General features: G+C 38.9%; 1 protein-coding gene across 5 annotated transcripts in view; it reads right to left on the bottom strand.

Annotated features, from left to right (window-relative positions):
- The window catches only part of Pkib (cAMP-dependent protein kinase inhibitor beta), a 76025-nt gene that overhangs the window by 25743 nt on the left and 33777 nt on the right, over positions 1-16505 (bottom strand). The gene's annotated exons all lie outside the window — the stretch shown is intronic.

The following is a 16505-nucleotide window of genomic DNA, read 5'->3' as shown; positions in this document are numbered from 1 at the left end:
TCCCAGCACTTGGGAAGCAGAGCCAGGCGGATCTCTGTGAGTTCGAGGCCAGCCTGGGCTACCAAGTGAGTTCCAGGAAAAGGCGCAAAGCTACACAGAGAAACCCTGTCTCGAAAAAAAAAAAAAAAAAAAAAAAAAAAAAAAAAAAGAATTGGTGGGTGAAGGAGCGATTATCCTGATTCTCCGTTTTAGCTCAATTGGATTTAATTTGTCCCGTTCTTAAATTTTGGGGATGGGAACAAAGTATGATGTTCTGCAATGGGTTTCTACAATCTTTAACATATGGTCCTTTTCTATAAAGGCCCATATATCTAATAACCTCCTGATTAAAAGTGCCAATTTCACCCAATCAATAACTTCCAAATATTTTACTACTATTAATCTGGCTAATATGATGAATTTACCACACATTTGATCACAGTTGCTCTTACTGACAAAGAGGCATGGCACACCTTCACTGGGCTACTCATGGCATCCATGGGCAGCAATGCTGCTGCACACATTCCCTACAGAAAATTGCTTTAAAAAAAGAGAAATATATATATATATATATATGTATATATATGTATATATATTAATTTCTTTTAATAAAATCAGAAAAAGACTTACAAAAGCAGGGTCACTACCTCAGACATAGTAGAAGAAAGGCCCTTTCACCTCTATTAAATACTTGAAATTCCCTTGTTAACCCATGTGCCATTCCATTCCTGACACTGTCAAGGAATAGACACTGACATTCTCAGCACCCATAAAGTGAATACATGTTCAGCATCTGTGATGGTTTGAGTGATAATGGCCCCCATAGGTTCAAATGTTTGAATACCTAGTCCCCAGTCGGTAGGTCTGTTTGGGAAGGATTCGGAGGTATGGCCTTATTGGAGGAGGTTTGCCACTGGAGTTGGGCTTTGAGACTCAAAATACTTGCAGCATTCTCAATGTACACTTTCTGCTTCGTGCTTTGAGACCAAGGTGTGAACTCTCAGCAGTGCTTGCCACTCTTTTCCTTACCACCATGGACTCTAAACTTCTGAAACCATAAGATCAATTAAGTACTTTCTTTCCTAAGTTGCGTTGATCATGGTGCTTTTTCAAAGCAATAGAAAAGTAACTAAATCAACATCTAAATTTTCTCCTTTAGGTTCTGGAGGCAACGTACTCAGTTGGAAATCTTTTTTTTTTTTTTCCAGGCCTGAGGACCGAACTCAGGGCCTTGCGCTTGCTAGGCAAGCACTCTACCACTGAGCTAAATCCCCAACCCCTCAGTTGGAAATCTTTAATCTTACTAAAATTTTGGTCCATGTTGAAGAGGAATCCTGCCAAGCCAAAAACTAGATAATCTATACAAATTGTAAGTGATAAACAATTCTGTTAGTACCTACAAATACTTTGGTTGCTTTATCTTAGACCTCCAGTCTCTGGGTTGCCTATCATGATTATAAATTGCCCCTGGGATTCTAGTTTTAAAAAAAATGCCTTTTCTTGGCCTCATACAATATTCCAGTAGACTGGAAGACATTGAAATTAGAACAGAGTCTTGGAATAGAACCTCAAAGAACTTGAACCTGTACTCAAAAGCATCCAGCAACCCATTTACCTTGGGTCATTAAAGCAGTACCCTATTAGCTTGGCATGTCTACTGTGATCTTAGATGCAGAATGGAGTCACATCTGGGCATTTTGACAAATTCTCCCCCCTCTTCTTTACTCTCTCATTTGCCAGACACCATGACATTCATGAAGTCATCCACTTCTCAATGTTTTCAGCAACATGACAAATTTCTTGTGATAAAGTAAGTGAATACAATAGTAATATTTCTATTGCACATAATGGATCTTTGTGGAGAGTTTTCTTTTTGTCTTCTAGCCAAAATATTTCTAATAAAGGATAGAGCCAAGGGGAGGTTCAATGATCACATTGCAGGATTCATCCTAGCACTGGAAGCCCTGGCCATTGACCCTACCCAGATATTTTTGCAAACTTGTAGACCATTCCCAGGAGTTTCTGCTTTAGGTAATGAACACTGGGAATTTCTTGCTTTACAGATACTCAAAGCATGGATTTGATTAACACATTTCTTCTGGTAGGTTTACCCCACAACCTAACCCCAACAGGATACTCTGTATCTGACTAGGAATCCTAAATAACAATAGCAGAGGGGAAATCATGTGACTTGGAATACTCAAGCTCAGAGCCCGAAGAAGACATGTAGTGAGAATTCAACCTCCCACAAAGACCTAGTGATGATTAAGCTTGGGAGACAGCCAGGGCAAGTAAAAAAATCTAGTGATCTTTCCAAAGAATTCTTATTTAAAACACAAATTGGAAAGTGACACCCCAGCCTCTATTAAGGGTCATTCTCACCAAAGGCATTGATTAGTGTCTGGAGATAATGAGTTCTACATTGGTCTCACACAAGTTGCCATTATTGGCTGGACAAGAGGCTGCATAGTAAAGTTCATGTTTTTTATTGCCATCTCAAAATAGTTTGTCCTTTCTTTGCTGGGTGGATGCTTTGCATCCAAGTAGAAATGCTTTTGCTCATTCCTAAAAGTCTTGGTTATCATCTAGTTATAAACTGTGGTCCACTAAGTATAGTAGCATGTGTCTATAATTCCACAACTCAGGAGGCAGATTTAGGAGGAGAATTGCCATAAGCTTGAATCCTGCCTGGTCCATATAGTAAGTTCCAGGCCACTCAGGGTAACATGGTGAGACCTCATCTCAATACATAATGAAACAAAACCAACCAATCAAGCAAACAACAACAAAACAAAACAAACCACCTTAAATTGATATCAGGCATGAATAATGGCTTATGACCAAAGTTTAAGGCTGAACATCTGATATAATACTTTGTAACTGGTCCAGCCATAATTTCCCTTACTACTCTTCCTATAGATAAGGTTTCTGAGCCAGACATATGTCCTTATCAAAGCAACCAGGCACAGCTTCTGAAAGCAGCTGAAAGTTAGCAGGTTTGTGTTCTCTGCCTGCCTGCATAATTGTTCCAGCAAACCAATTACAACCTTTCCTCAACAGCCAGTGGCACCTGCATATCTTTATACATAAAAACTTGCATGCCCATGGCCCTGTAAATGTACAATGTTCTCCCCATGCCCACTCCCATCCCCATGCTGTCACTGTATGTGACTGATGAATTACCGTCAGCTTTATAATTTCAGTGTCAGGTGGTGTTTGGCTTTTCCTATCAATGTGGTGAATAGATGAGGACACCCCACATTACCAATACCACTTGTCCTTCTCCCTTGAAAAGGAACCTGAAGGATAGAAAGGGGAAAGGCATTGGGTTTGCATACGTCTTGTGTCTACACCAACCCTTAGTGGGGTGCGATTTACTCTATTCTGCACACTACAATCTACAGTTGTTTGAAGTGTAACCACAACACTGAGTTGAAGTATATGTAGCTTCATCTTCTGGCCCAGCCTAGGATATGTGAAGCCTAATGTTTGTTTAAACCACTCTTATTGATGCTTGAATCTTATTGAGTCATTTTTGGTGTCTCCACCACACTCCTCTGAGAGCCTGGAAACTCTGAGGTGGCCTTTAAGCTCATTCACCTAGGCGTTTCTGTTCCCCACGACTTCTCTGCCTTTCTAGGGCCACAGCACTCACAGAACTTCACTGCTGTACTAGAATCTTCCCTGGGAATTAAGCTGTAATTCTCTCTCTTGGGTTTGCTAATCTCATTAAAATTTCTATTGCTGCTTCTTCACTGCTCAACCAAGAGGGCTGGAGACGTGGGGGCCTCAGCAAATACTCCAGAGCCAAGGTCTCCTCATATCACGAGTTCTCCCACCAGCTAGTAAATGATTCATTTCCTTTCCCAGAAACATAAACCCTAACTCTCATGTCATTGTTTGTTTTTTCCTCCTCTAAGGTTTGATCTCAGTTCTCCAGTCTCATCTCAGAAGGTTGAAGTCAGGCTGCTGTCAGAAGTAACGTTGGCTCTCAAGACTGTGGCTCTTTGTCTCCACTTAACAAACATTAGAAACTTGGGCGATCCTTTGTTCTAAATTGTATGTCTCATTTTCAGCTAACAGTGTCCACACAAAACACTAAAGGAGGTTTAACGAGTAGAGAAATCTCAGTTAATAATTAAATTGTTATCAGTTATACACATTTAGCAGCTCTTCTCAACTGAGTCTTTAGCTAGGCAGTTGCTTTATATACATTTATAAGCTGTGTATTGCTTTATTGCATTATTTCATTTAATCATTACCACAAGTATCAGTGTGTGTGTGCATGAGAGAATGAAAAAACTCGTAATTGTGAGATGACTAAAATTGAATTTTCCAGATGTTACTAATCTTGCCCTATGTTCGGATTTAAATTTCTTATATGTTACTACAGAATATGGGTTTTTAGTCATTTCATAAAGTCAATCCAGTTTCCATTGACGTTTATAAAATTGGATGATATTAGGATAAGATAGAAGTATCTTAATTTAGAAATAAGCCTCCTAAAAGTTACCTAGTACAGCCATTTGTCACATACATGAATCTCCTCAACCCAAATATTGTCCTTCTATGACCCAAAATACAATGGTATTTTTATTTTATTATATTTTATTTGTGTATGTGTGTGTGTGTGTGTGTGTGTGTGTGTGTGTGTGTGTAACTGTATGTGTATATGTGTGTGTTTGTATGCCAGTGGTCATGGAACCCAAAAGAGGATTATAACCCTAGAATTATAGGTAGTTGTAAACTGCCCAATGTGGATGCTGGGCACTGAGTTCAGGTCCTTTGCAAGAACAGAAAGTCTCTTAATCACTGAGCCATCTCTGCAGCCCTGTTTCTATAGTACTTCATACTCATACGATTCAAAAACTTTTATTTGAATTTACTTTTAAAATCTGATTGATTCTTAAAAATGTAAATCATTGAACTGAAAAATAAGCATGATTTTGAAAACAATATGTGTTCTTTATGCTTCTCATTAGCTATTATACAGTTAATATATGGGAATACATACTTCCATATTCATTAAAATTCTTTCATAGAATAAATAGAAAGAAAACTCTTATAATTTATGGTATAAACTTCTATATAATTTAATCACTGTGTTATGTCTGAGTGAGTTAATTTTGCCTTCCATCTTATTTTCCATTCACAATCAGTAACAGAACTTGCTCATTAAAAACAGTATGAGGTCAATGTGAACTTTTGTTTTTATACGAACTTACGAGTTCGTATAAAATATTTTCAAATATTATTTTAGCGTTTTCTTGATGTACTTCATCCTTATGACTTTTTTATTAGAACACTAAAATAATTCACATCTTATAAAAAGACATTTTCTCTTGAAAAGGAGAGAAGGCAAAAATAATGCAATAAAGGAAACCACTGTTTGATGCTCTCACAATAGCGGACACCTGGGGACTGCATGCCACTAGTCTGTTCTTTGAGTCATTTCTTTACAGTAAGGCAAATCCACGTGAGATGCTCTGTAAAGTCCTGGGCTTTCCTTTTGAAATGTATAACTAAGATTTGAAGGCTTTCTCCTAGCTACACATTCCTCAGCCTAGATATCCTTTATTTTTAGCTGCTGAATGGTCAGCCATTCTGCTCCAGCCATCTGTCCTAACATTGACCTCATCGAATTTTTCAGGCTTTAGATACTTTTTTATAACATGGCTAACAGAATCATTTTTCCCTCCTGATATCAGGCAGTGTAAATTAATGCCTCTTCTTTCTTATGTGCTGTTCTGCCACAAACTAGATTCTCACCTTTGCACTTGATTAAATTGTAGAAAGGAGAAGACAAATAAAATGAGGTCTCAGAAAATTACATCCCTCCTGTGCCAGCCCAGAGCCCAACAAACAGAATTTACCGCAAATTAGCTCTCCCTGAGGTCTTTTTAAAATCTTCATATAAGAGCCAGGGGGAAATACAGGAGGGGGAATGAACCAACATAGGACACAAAACAAAACAAAACAAACACTATTTGCTGAGAATTAATCTTATGCCAGAAGAAGGAGGACAATGTTTGCCTAATTTGTTTATGTAAAACCATCAATGATGACAGCTCTTATCAATATAGAGTTCCAGCTACTCCCTAGAGCTTTTGATTTAGACTATCTGGTATCATATGTATTCTTAAATCTGTAGGTAATTAAGGTTAACAGGTTTGAGAACTGAATTAGAATAAAGCTTAACTCACTACATCTTGTTACTTTCTTCTACACCTTTTCCCAGAATGCATTGATTAATTTGTTTCCATATCTAAGAGGATATGTCACTCACACAGCAGGTTATATATAATTAGTGGTTTTAACAAAGAGTAACAATGCACATACTCAGCCTTGGAGACTTACTAGTTCAATTTTAGACCTAAGTAAAATTTTCCTTATACTAAATTAAAAATTGAACTAAATTGAAAAATAAATTCTTGTTACCCTTGTTACATCAGAATATATGTCGGTATCTTCCTCTGGGCTCTGCTACCTTTTATTTTCATAACAGATCATGAAGTTCACTGATGAAACATTTTAATATCATTGTCACTAAATATTATGTAGGGTATTTTTCCCCCTAGAGAGGCATAGCTTCCTGGGAGGTAAGAACAAATATTTTCTATGCATCGACCATGGACAGCAGGGGTTCAGTGGAACTCTCCAACTGAACTTCATAACCACTGACCTTGTGTCACTCCTGTTTGAGAACCTGTCTTTATAGACAGGAAGTTTTCAGTGAATTTGACACAAGAATAAAATGTCTGTTAATACAAGCATTCTACATTTGTATTCTAGGCAGCTCCCATGAACCAAGAAAGACACTCTGAGCTATCCTACCACTCTGTTTACATTCAAATTCTTCACTGATATCCTTTGGCATTTGATCAAGGATAATGAAGAACTTTGGAATAATAAAATTCTCCAAAACTCATCTTAATTAAAATAATTGAAGAAAATATCAAAACAAAGAAAAAAAGAAACTAAAAGATAACCACCTGATTCTGCAAGTGTCTTCAGTAAGAGTTGAGAAAGAGTTGCTCAAGGAGACAAGCTCATTTGACCTGAAGGGAGCTTGGTCATCCTGAATCTATTGACTGAAATCTCTTTGGGTCTCTCAGATGTAAAAGATGGAGTAAGAAAAAGGCAATATGGAAAAGGTCTCATGTATTTAACTAAAATTTGACAACTATTACTGGAGAGGTTTACTTACCTGAGTCAAACAAATCAGAAGAAATATTTGGAAATGTGGTCAATATTAACCAGCTTCATAAAAGAATAAGTTTGAGAATAAATGTGTGAAAGAAGTGAAGAGAGACACTATGTGATCATTTTATACTATGTCGGGCATGCTTTCGTTAAAATGTGAAGTTCAATATCTGATGGATCCTTGTTCTATTTGTTCCCCTAATGTAATATTTTTATTGATTATTTTGGAATTTCGCATAATATACCCCAATTGCACACATTTTCTAGTCCTCCCAGGTTCACTCCCAACCCTTGTGACCCCTGCCAACAAAAAAAAAAAAAAAAAAAAAAAAAAAAAAAAAGTCTAATTTGTGCTGCCCATATAGTCACTGGAGCATGGTCAAATTCCCAGTGGCCAGCCCCTTAAAGAAAACTGAGTAGCCGGGCGGTGGTGGCACACGCCTTTAATCCCAGCACTCGGGAGGCAGAGCCAGGCGGATCTCTGTGAGTTCAAGGCCAGCCTGGGCTACCAAGTGAGTTCCAGGAAAGGCGCAAAGCTACACAGAGAAACCCTGTCTCGAAAAACCAAAAAACAAAACAAAACAAAAAAAAAAAAAAAAAGAGAAAAAAAAAAAGAAAACTGAGTCCTCTCCGCTGCCCCCACCAGAAGCCATCAACTGTGGAGAGCTGCACTTCAACATCTTTATCACAATTTTTAAGAGTTCTTTTTGATCAGATTTTCCCAGACCAACTGCATGCTGTACCCTCTTTCTTAACTTCCTTCATTGATATGCATCTTTCTGCTCTAGCGGCCCCCAGATTTTCCAAAACCCTCCTTATTTCATCTTATCAAACCACGTCTTGGGAAACTATTCATTCACTCATACATTCGTTTACAGGGTTATGCTCTGTTTGGGGTTCACCACAAACTAAACTCTAAATTCTAAAAGCCAAATCATTAGCGGTGGCATCAGTTCACTAATGGAAAAGAGTCTTTTTTTTAAAGATGGGATAAAATTTCCACGAATTAGCAAAACTTTGTCTTCTACCTATTTTCAAGTCTGGAAAGGATATTAGACTTGTGCTCCTAGTACAACCGAATCCACAATGTGAGGGGATTCCTCTTGTGATCCTAGTCCAACCACATCCACAATGTGAGGGGATTCCTTAACCACCTTAAGCTTCAGTTTCCTTGGTCCTTTTTGTGTAATGCCCCCTCAATGTTTGCATTGTAGGCAGGAATACCTACATGTCTTGAGTTTTAATTCTAGTAAATAAGTATCTGTGATCTCACTGATTCATTGTACTGGCTGGTCTTATGTTTATTTAACACACAAACTAGAGGTTATCTGAATGAAAGGAACCTTAGTTGAGAAAATGCTTCCATAAGATACAGCCTTAAGGAATTTTCTTAATTAGTGATTGATGGGGGAGGGCCCAGCTCATTGTGGGTGGTGCCATCCCTGGACTGGTAGTCCTGAGTTCTATAATAAATCAAGCTGAGCAAGCCACAGGGAGCAAGCCAATAAGCAGCATCCCTCCATGGCCTCTGCATCAGCTCCTGCTCCAGGTTCTTTCCCTGCTTGAGTCCCTGTCCTGACTTCCTTTGGTGATGAACAGCACTGTGGAAGGGTAAGCTGAATAAACCCTTTCCTCCCCAACTTGCCTTTTGGTCATGGTGTCTCATTGCAGCAATAGGAACCCTAAGACACTCATGTTCCACAGACCTGCTTGACCCAAACCTAAACTTTCTAGCCCTTATTGGAAATAGGAGGATGCTAAGGAAGGACATAATGACTGAACATAGCCTAATTTATTTCTTAGCATTTGAAAGTCAATTTGTTTTCACTTTAAGACCTATGGACTTGTAATAACTTTACCAGTTTAGAATTTGGAATTTGGCTATATGGGTAAAATTTACTAAAACTGTATCTTATTTGCATCAAAAGTATTAACTTAATCTAATATGTGCATGATGGCTTTTATTTGGCTTGAATGAAAAATGTTCTGGTACAAGTCCCCTGTCACCAGTCCACTGTCCCTGAGGCTTTTAGTCCAAGAAGAGTTCAGTTTGAAATCCCCAGATAACACTGTGCCCTAGAAAACAAGGATTTCAGAAAACCTGAAATCCTCCCATTCTGGGGTCTGTGGAACTCTGACTCTATGCATATATCCAAAGAGGGATGTTTTTGGCAATTTCAGAAGCTCTAGTCCAGTATGTGGAAAAATGAAAAACAGCAGTAAAAGCTCAAATTTTTATTTGTTTGTTTGTTTGTTTGTTTTTATATGTGTGCATGTGTTACATTTTTCAGCCAATTTTTATGGGTCACAGAGAGAAAGCTGATGTGCCTTCTGTCTCCTCACATAGCATCTAAAGTCTAAAGTACTGTTGATTACCATGACTAAAATTCTAAGCTTGTTCCATGGTAAATTCTAGAAAGCTTTATGCAACTTGACACATGTATCTTAGATGTATTTTAAAGCCAAGATTAACTAGTTATGGTAGGAATTAAGTATTTCTTTGTATTCATAGCATTTGTTCAACTGAGGCCAACCAAGATGGAAATTTTGCTTTTGAGTCTAAAATTCTTCTCTTTAATTTAATGCTTTCTAAAATTTACCTCCAGATGTATTTGCAAATCATGGTTAGGTTATTCATCTCCCTATTTCTTATATATACATAATAATTATCACTATACATGGAATCTGTTTTTTAGAAACTAACTTTTTTATTGCCTACATATATGTGTAATCTCCTCCTTAGTACACTGGATTGTAATGTGACTGCATGATCCAGTCCCTAGCTCTATCACAGTCTTTGGGAACAAATAACTGCTTTTCCATAATACACTTTTAGTGAAGGTGACTGGTTGACTGAAAAATTAACAAGTATGTTGCAGAATTTTGAAATGTTTAGAAATGTTCTAGTAGACTTATTTTAAGACTAAGATCCATATTCTACATAAGAAATTTGCATGTCCATCTCATCTGAATGATCACATACATAATCCACTTTCTTTTGTACAATTTAATGGAATTGATGTGAACTGATTGATGTGATTAAAGGTAGTCAGTGAGAACAAAATGAGATAACCCATCAGTAGTTTGTCATTTTCTAAGAATTTTGGACTTAGACTTTTAGTTATCAGTTAGTTAATAAGACCAAAATAAGCAGCCCTGGCTCCAAAGAAGAGAATATTGGATTGCTAGTTTAAGTGGGCATCTCATTAATTTCAACATTTAGTTTTAAAATCAATGGACATGAGAGCCAAACTAGGTCCATAGATAAAATAACAATCATTCCTAGATAATTTTTTTCATTCACAAATAAAACCCCTTTTCAAACATCAGACTGCTTGAGATGGTGGGATTCCAGTGGGGCAAGATATGATGAAATAACCTTGCCTGGGGAAGGTAGACAAACAACTAAATAAGAACAGATCCAACCATTGAGAGAGACCCTTGCGAGTGGGCACAAACACCAAGTCCTTATAGTAATTACATCACATTCAATTCTAGGTTTCCCACCTCTGCTCTACAGCTCCCTCCTGCTACCTGCAAAGTCAATTTTCTATACTCCAAGTTTAACCATCCCAGTCATATCTCTACTCAGGGTGACAGAGGCAGAACCCCAAAATGATCCTAACTTGAAATTGACCAGAGAGGGCCACAGTAACATTAAGAAGCCTTAAAGACAGCAAGTAAGTAAGCAGAGAGAGGCACAGGGCAGCAGATTCAAAAGTGGGACAAGAAGAGTCTGAGAACAGATTCATTAGAGCCTTTGGATTTGCAGAAATACTAAGCGAGGGCAGCACAGATGCCTCCTTGGGCAGTGACTATGGCACAGGTATTGAGGCTCAGTGGCAAGATGACCTCTCAAGTCTTAAAAATATACTTTGCTTTTAGAAAACTTAAAGGAGAAAATATATAACAGATGAAGAAAATCACTTATAAATACTAAAGATATCCTTATCTTTATAACAAAACCCTGAATATATTTGGAAAATGGTCGCATATAAAACATGAGATAGTATTTTTTGGAAACGCGAATGTGGCTTTGTGATCCAGTGTCCAGAAACTTCTCTTTTGTGGCAACTAATAACTTTAATCCCCTTATCTTCCACCACTGACTTTTCATTCTCTCTTATCCCATTTGGAATTATAGAATATTCAAGGTAAAGATTATTTTTAGTGGCTTTCTTGTCCTTATCCCTCCTTTCAGTGGCAGGGTTTCATTATGAACCTCAGGCTGGCCTCTTCCCTCCCAGGTTCTGGGATTAGAGGTGTGTACTACCCTGCCCACCTGGTTCTTGGATAGTAATATCCTAAACAACAATGATTGTCAATGCACCACATTCCAAAGAGATCTCAGCAACACATCTGGAGAGCAGAGTGCAGAACTATTACATGGAAGTTCATTCTACAATCCAACCAGTTGTTTATACAGGTGCCAATTTTGAGCACAGAGAGTCCACTTCCTCCTGGGACATCCTTATCAAGGCCCTAGCCAAGTCATATTTTATTTGACACTGCCTACAGTTGCATGTTTGAAAATAACAATTTCTAAAATAAAAATGCCATGTGTGATGTATAATTTACAGTATAAACTGACTAGATTTAAAAATACCTAGAAACTGGACATGGTGATTCATTTTGATTGTCAAATTGACTGGATTTAGAATCATCTAGGAGATCGACTGCTAGGTGTCCATGAGGATGATTCCAGTAAAGAACTTTGAGAAAATCCATCTCTCAATGCAGAAAGCACCTTCCAAAAAAGAAAATGTCAGCCTAGATATGAAAGTGTTGGAAGAAAAAGTGTGCCTGCATTTGTTTCTTCTTCCCGAGTGAATGTGCCGAACACTGACACTGCCATCCTTTGCTGACATCGGGCCCTAGCTTCATTGGCCTTCCAGTGCCTACTCTATACCAGTGACTCTCTGAGGACCCTACCAGCTGTCATCACTGACTCGTTTGGAATTGCTGAGGCATCCAGATTCTTGACCTGAGAAGCTACTAGCTTCTCTGCTTTTCCAGCATGCAGGAAAAATTACTGGCCCTTTAGCACAACCCAACTAATGCATCTCTTTTCAGTTCTGTTCCTCCAGACAACTTTACCTAATACACCTGGTAAAGAATTATTTTTAGGCACGTCTATGAAACTATTTCCTAAAGTGCATGTATAGACTGGATGGGGAAAATACACCCACAGTATAGATGAATACCATCCAATCCACCAGGGACTCAAAGAAAACAATAATCTGAGAAAATGCAAATCCATGGTTCCAGTCTCTGGAACTAGGACATATTCTTCCTCTCCCTCACTTGGGTGTCACATCTCTTGTGTTCATGGCCTTTAGACTTTAGGACTTTAACCAGCACCTCCTGGATTTTCATGCCTTTAAGCTTCTAACTGTGTATTGCACCATGTGATAGTTTGAATAGAGTTGGTCCCTATAAGCTCATAGGGAGTAGCACTATTAAGAGGTGTGGCCTTGTTGTAGCAGGTGTGGCCTTGATGGAGGAAGCGTGTTACTTTGGGGGCAGGCTTGAAGGTCTCATATGCTCAAGCTATGCCTAGTATAAGATGGACTCTTACTGCCCATGGATCAAGATGTAGAAATCTCAGCTCTTTCTCCAGCACCATGTTTGCCTGCACACTGCCATGTCCCACCATGATGATAATGGACTAAAACTCTGAAACTGTAAGCCACTCCAATTAAATGTTTTCTTTTATAAGCATTGCTGTGGTCAAGGTGTCTCTTTACAACAATAGAAACCATTATTAAGATAGAAGTTGGTACCAGGGACTGGGGTATTGCTTTGATAGGCCTGACCATGTTTTTTTGTTTGGAGGAATATGAACATTGGGATTACAGATTAGAAAAGCAGTTGAACACTTTAAGTGGGCTTAATGGGCCATTCTAGTAGGAACATGGAAGACAGTAGTGCTGAGGGTAATTTGAACTGCAGGGGCCTGGCTCAAGAGATTTCAGTGGAGAATAATATTAGTATATGACCTAGAGATCATTCTTGTGATATTTTGGTGAAGAATGTGGCTACTTTTTGCCCTTGTCTGAAGAGTCTGCCTGAGGCTAACATGAAGAGATTTGAATTAATTCCATTGGCAAAGGAAATCTCAAAAAACAGCTTAGTATTGACTCTGTTGTGTAGTTATTAGTGGTCACTCTTATACAGATCTATAACGAAAAGGAACAAGCTGAGAAAGGAAAAATACAAAATGCATAATTTGAGGAGAAAAGGAGCACCAGAAAGTGGGATGAAGCTAAATACTGTGTTCAAGGAGATATAACAGATTTAAAAAATGGAATAAAGGGAGTGGTGACCTCAGGGCATGATCCCACCCAGCTAAATTTCCAACTTGTGAAAAGGAATTAAAGAAAAGCTTAGAGCTGGGTGTGGTGGTGCCTGCCCTTAATCCTAGCACTCCAGAAACAGAAGCAGGTGGATCTCTGAGTTTGAGGCCAGCCTGGTATACAGATCCAGTTTCAGGACAGCCAAGCTTAGGCAGTGAAGAAAACCATGGAAAACAGAAAGGGTGTGAAGATGTAATTGAACAAGGGGGCCATATTCCAGCCCAGGCAAGCAGCAGAACTTGCCAGCTTCAGCTATGTGGTTCTGGCTTTAGAGTCAAGGATAGAAGAAAAGGCTTATGGAATTGTCATCTGCACCTAAGGAAAACTGCTGAGACCAGGCCTGTGTCAGGAAGTGTCTTTGAATGGAGGCCTAGAGAGGCCATTGTATGAAGCTGTGAAGGTAAAGCCTGGATTGCTTTGGAGACCCCAAGATGTTGGGCATACCAGAGCCATGGGATACCTGCCAAAGAGAGCTGCTAACAGGGAGTGGAACAAGCCACAGAGAAAGAAGTACATTGCAGTCAACAAAGCTGAAAGGAGTTGGAGATCTGAAGAGCATTTTGACATCAGACATGGAGATGCATAGTTTGGAGTTTGCCCAGCTGATTTTGAGTTTCAGTCTTACTTTGGTCTAGTATTTCCTCACTATGCTCCCTTCCCTATGTTTTGAAATGGTATATATGATATTTGTATGTTGGAAGTATTTGATCTTTTAAAAGGTTAAAAGAGAGATTCTGTCTCAAGAAATAAACACCAATCTTTGGTCTCCACAGGCAAGTGCACATGTACTCTTAGCCACATGAACACAATCAAATGAACACATATATACAACACACAATTGCCTATAAAGACATGAGTTTACAGGATATGAAAAGATAACTCACCAGTAAAGTACTAGTTAGCCTGACTCAGCACTCTCTCTTAGTATCAGAATCTGAATTGAATATCCAAGACCCATGTTAAAAAAAAATGCCAGGCATAATGGCACACACTAGTAATCCCAGAGCTGGTGAGTTAGAGACAGATGATCCCTGCCCTCCACACACATCCATGCCTGCACACATATGTGAACTATAAGAGTTTAGAGAACACTGCGATAGTCTAAGTAAGAAGTGAGAATAATTTACAAGGCAGCTTATGTGTCCTACTTATCAATTCACAAAATCTCACATCATTTGCATTCAAAAATTGACCTGTTTTCACAGAATTATATGTGGCAGAGCTAAAAGGAATCAATGACAAAGCATGAGGTACATAGGGCTTTGCAATGGTTTGTCATCTGAGCTTGGTTCTTCTGCTTCTCACACAGGTAAGCACATAAACTGTCTAAGCCTCTGCTTTCACTTCCTTGGGGTTCACAAAACAAAACCTCTCAAAGTTGAGAAGATTCAGTGTGACAATGCCTGTGGGGTCAATGGGGACAACCCATTAATGTTGAGGAAACCTAGGACAGGTTACCTGGAGACTTCCTCTCTCATCTGAGAGATGTTCATCTCTCTTTAGAAATCTGGTCTTCCTATTGGATTTTCCTTCTTCGCAAAGAGCACAGCCATGGAGTTTGAGAGAAGGCACAGGGTAAGAGACAGGAGGGTAACAGTAGAGGTGGACATGGAACAAACAGCCTGCCCCTCTTTGGCCTCAGAGGCCTCCCCGCTAAGTGAGATTCCTAAGGAAGACACTCTTGCAGATGGATGTGAACAGGAAAGCTGACTCAAAGAGCACTTTCTACTTGGCCACTACAAGACTGCTTAGAAGCCCAATTCAGCACTAGAGAAACTGGTTTCAAGGGAGTTAGCAGTTCTTGAAATGGCAGAGGCGGCCTAATATAGTAGGGACAGAGTGGAGTTGGGAGCAGAAATATGATTTTCAATCTCTCTTCTGTGACATTGGGCAAAGCACTAAGTTATCCCTCCCCCCACCCCGCTCCCCTCTATGAGTAAGAGACTTAAACTAGATGGTATCCATAGTCCTTTCTGGCTGGAGAAACTCTGCCATCTAATGAGTTTTACACCTGGCTTTTATTAGATATCTCAACACAAGTTTTTCACACCTTCCACTTAATCTAGACTTGCCAAACATAAGTATATCCCCTCACCTACACAGGCCAGGCATATGTACAGCTTCCTGTCTCAATACTTAGGGATGGAAAGAGGCTGTAATTCAAAACATAGAAATCAGAGAAAGTTTTCTGAAAATCTAAACTGCTACTCAATCTGCTGAATCAGGACATTTCAGGAGGAAGAGATCTAGGAATACCCATTCCTTAAAACCCAAACCAAGGCCGGGCGGTGGTGGCACACGCCTTTAATCCCAGCACTTGGGAGGCAGAGGCAGGCGGATCTCTGTGAGTTCGAGGCCAACCTGGTCTCCAAAGCGAGTTCCAGGAAAGGAGCAAAGCTACACAGAGAAACCCTGTCTCGAAAAAACCAAAAAAAAAAAAAAAAAAAAACCCAAACCAAAACATTTTCATTAATATTAATGACCAAATAGTCTGAGAATAACCATTAGAGGAAAAGGCATTTTTCCCAAAGTCTGGCCCACAGATCACTTTGCAGTTCAAGGGTCTAAGATCCTTGCTGAAAGCAACAGGAAGTGTAGCTAAGAATCCATCCTGAAACAGTTTTCTCAGTGATTCCACAGAGACCAACTTAACTCACAACATAGTTTATAGATGTTTACTAAGAAAGTCATCTTTGGATAAAAGCTCAAAATTTACAAAATGACATAGGAAAGATGAGGAAATATGATAGTAATGTAAACATATTTCATTTCTATGTAGTACTGTTTCATCATTTCATTTAGTTCCTATTACAAGCTGTGAAAGAAACACCATAGCATACATTGTAGTGTCAAAATTGAAACATCATCAGAGAGTTCAGGTAATTTGCCCAAGATTAGAAAATTAATAAGTGGATGGATTTGAACCAAAAAGTAATGTAACGTAGCTAGGAAACAGATCACACCACT

The sequence above is a fragment of the Peromyscus eremicus genome, chromosome 8b, assembly GCF_949786415.1.
Source record: "Peromyscus eremicus chromosome 8b, PerEre_H2_v1, whole genome shotgun sequence".
NCBI classification, from domain to species: Eukaryota; Metazoa; Chordata; class Mammalia; order Rodentia; family Cricetidae; genus Peromyscus; species Peromyscus eremicus.
The sequence above is the reverse complement of the archived record's forward strand: the minus strand, read 5'-3'. Positions and strand labels throughout refer to the sequence as shown.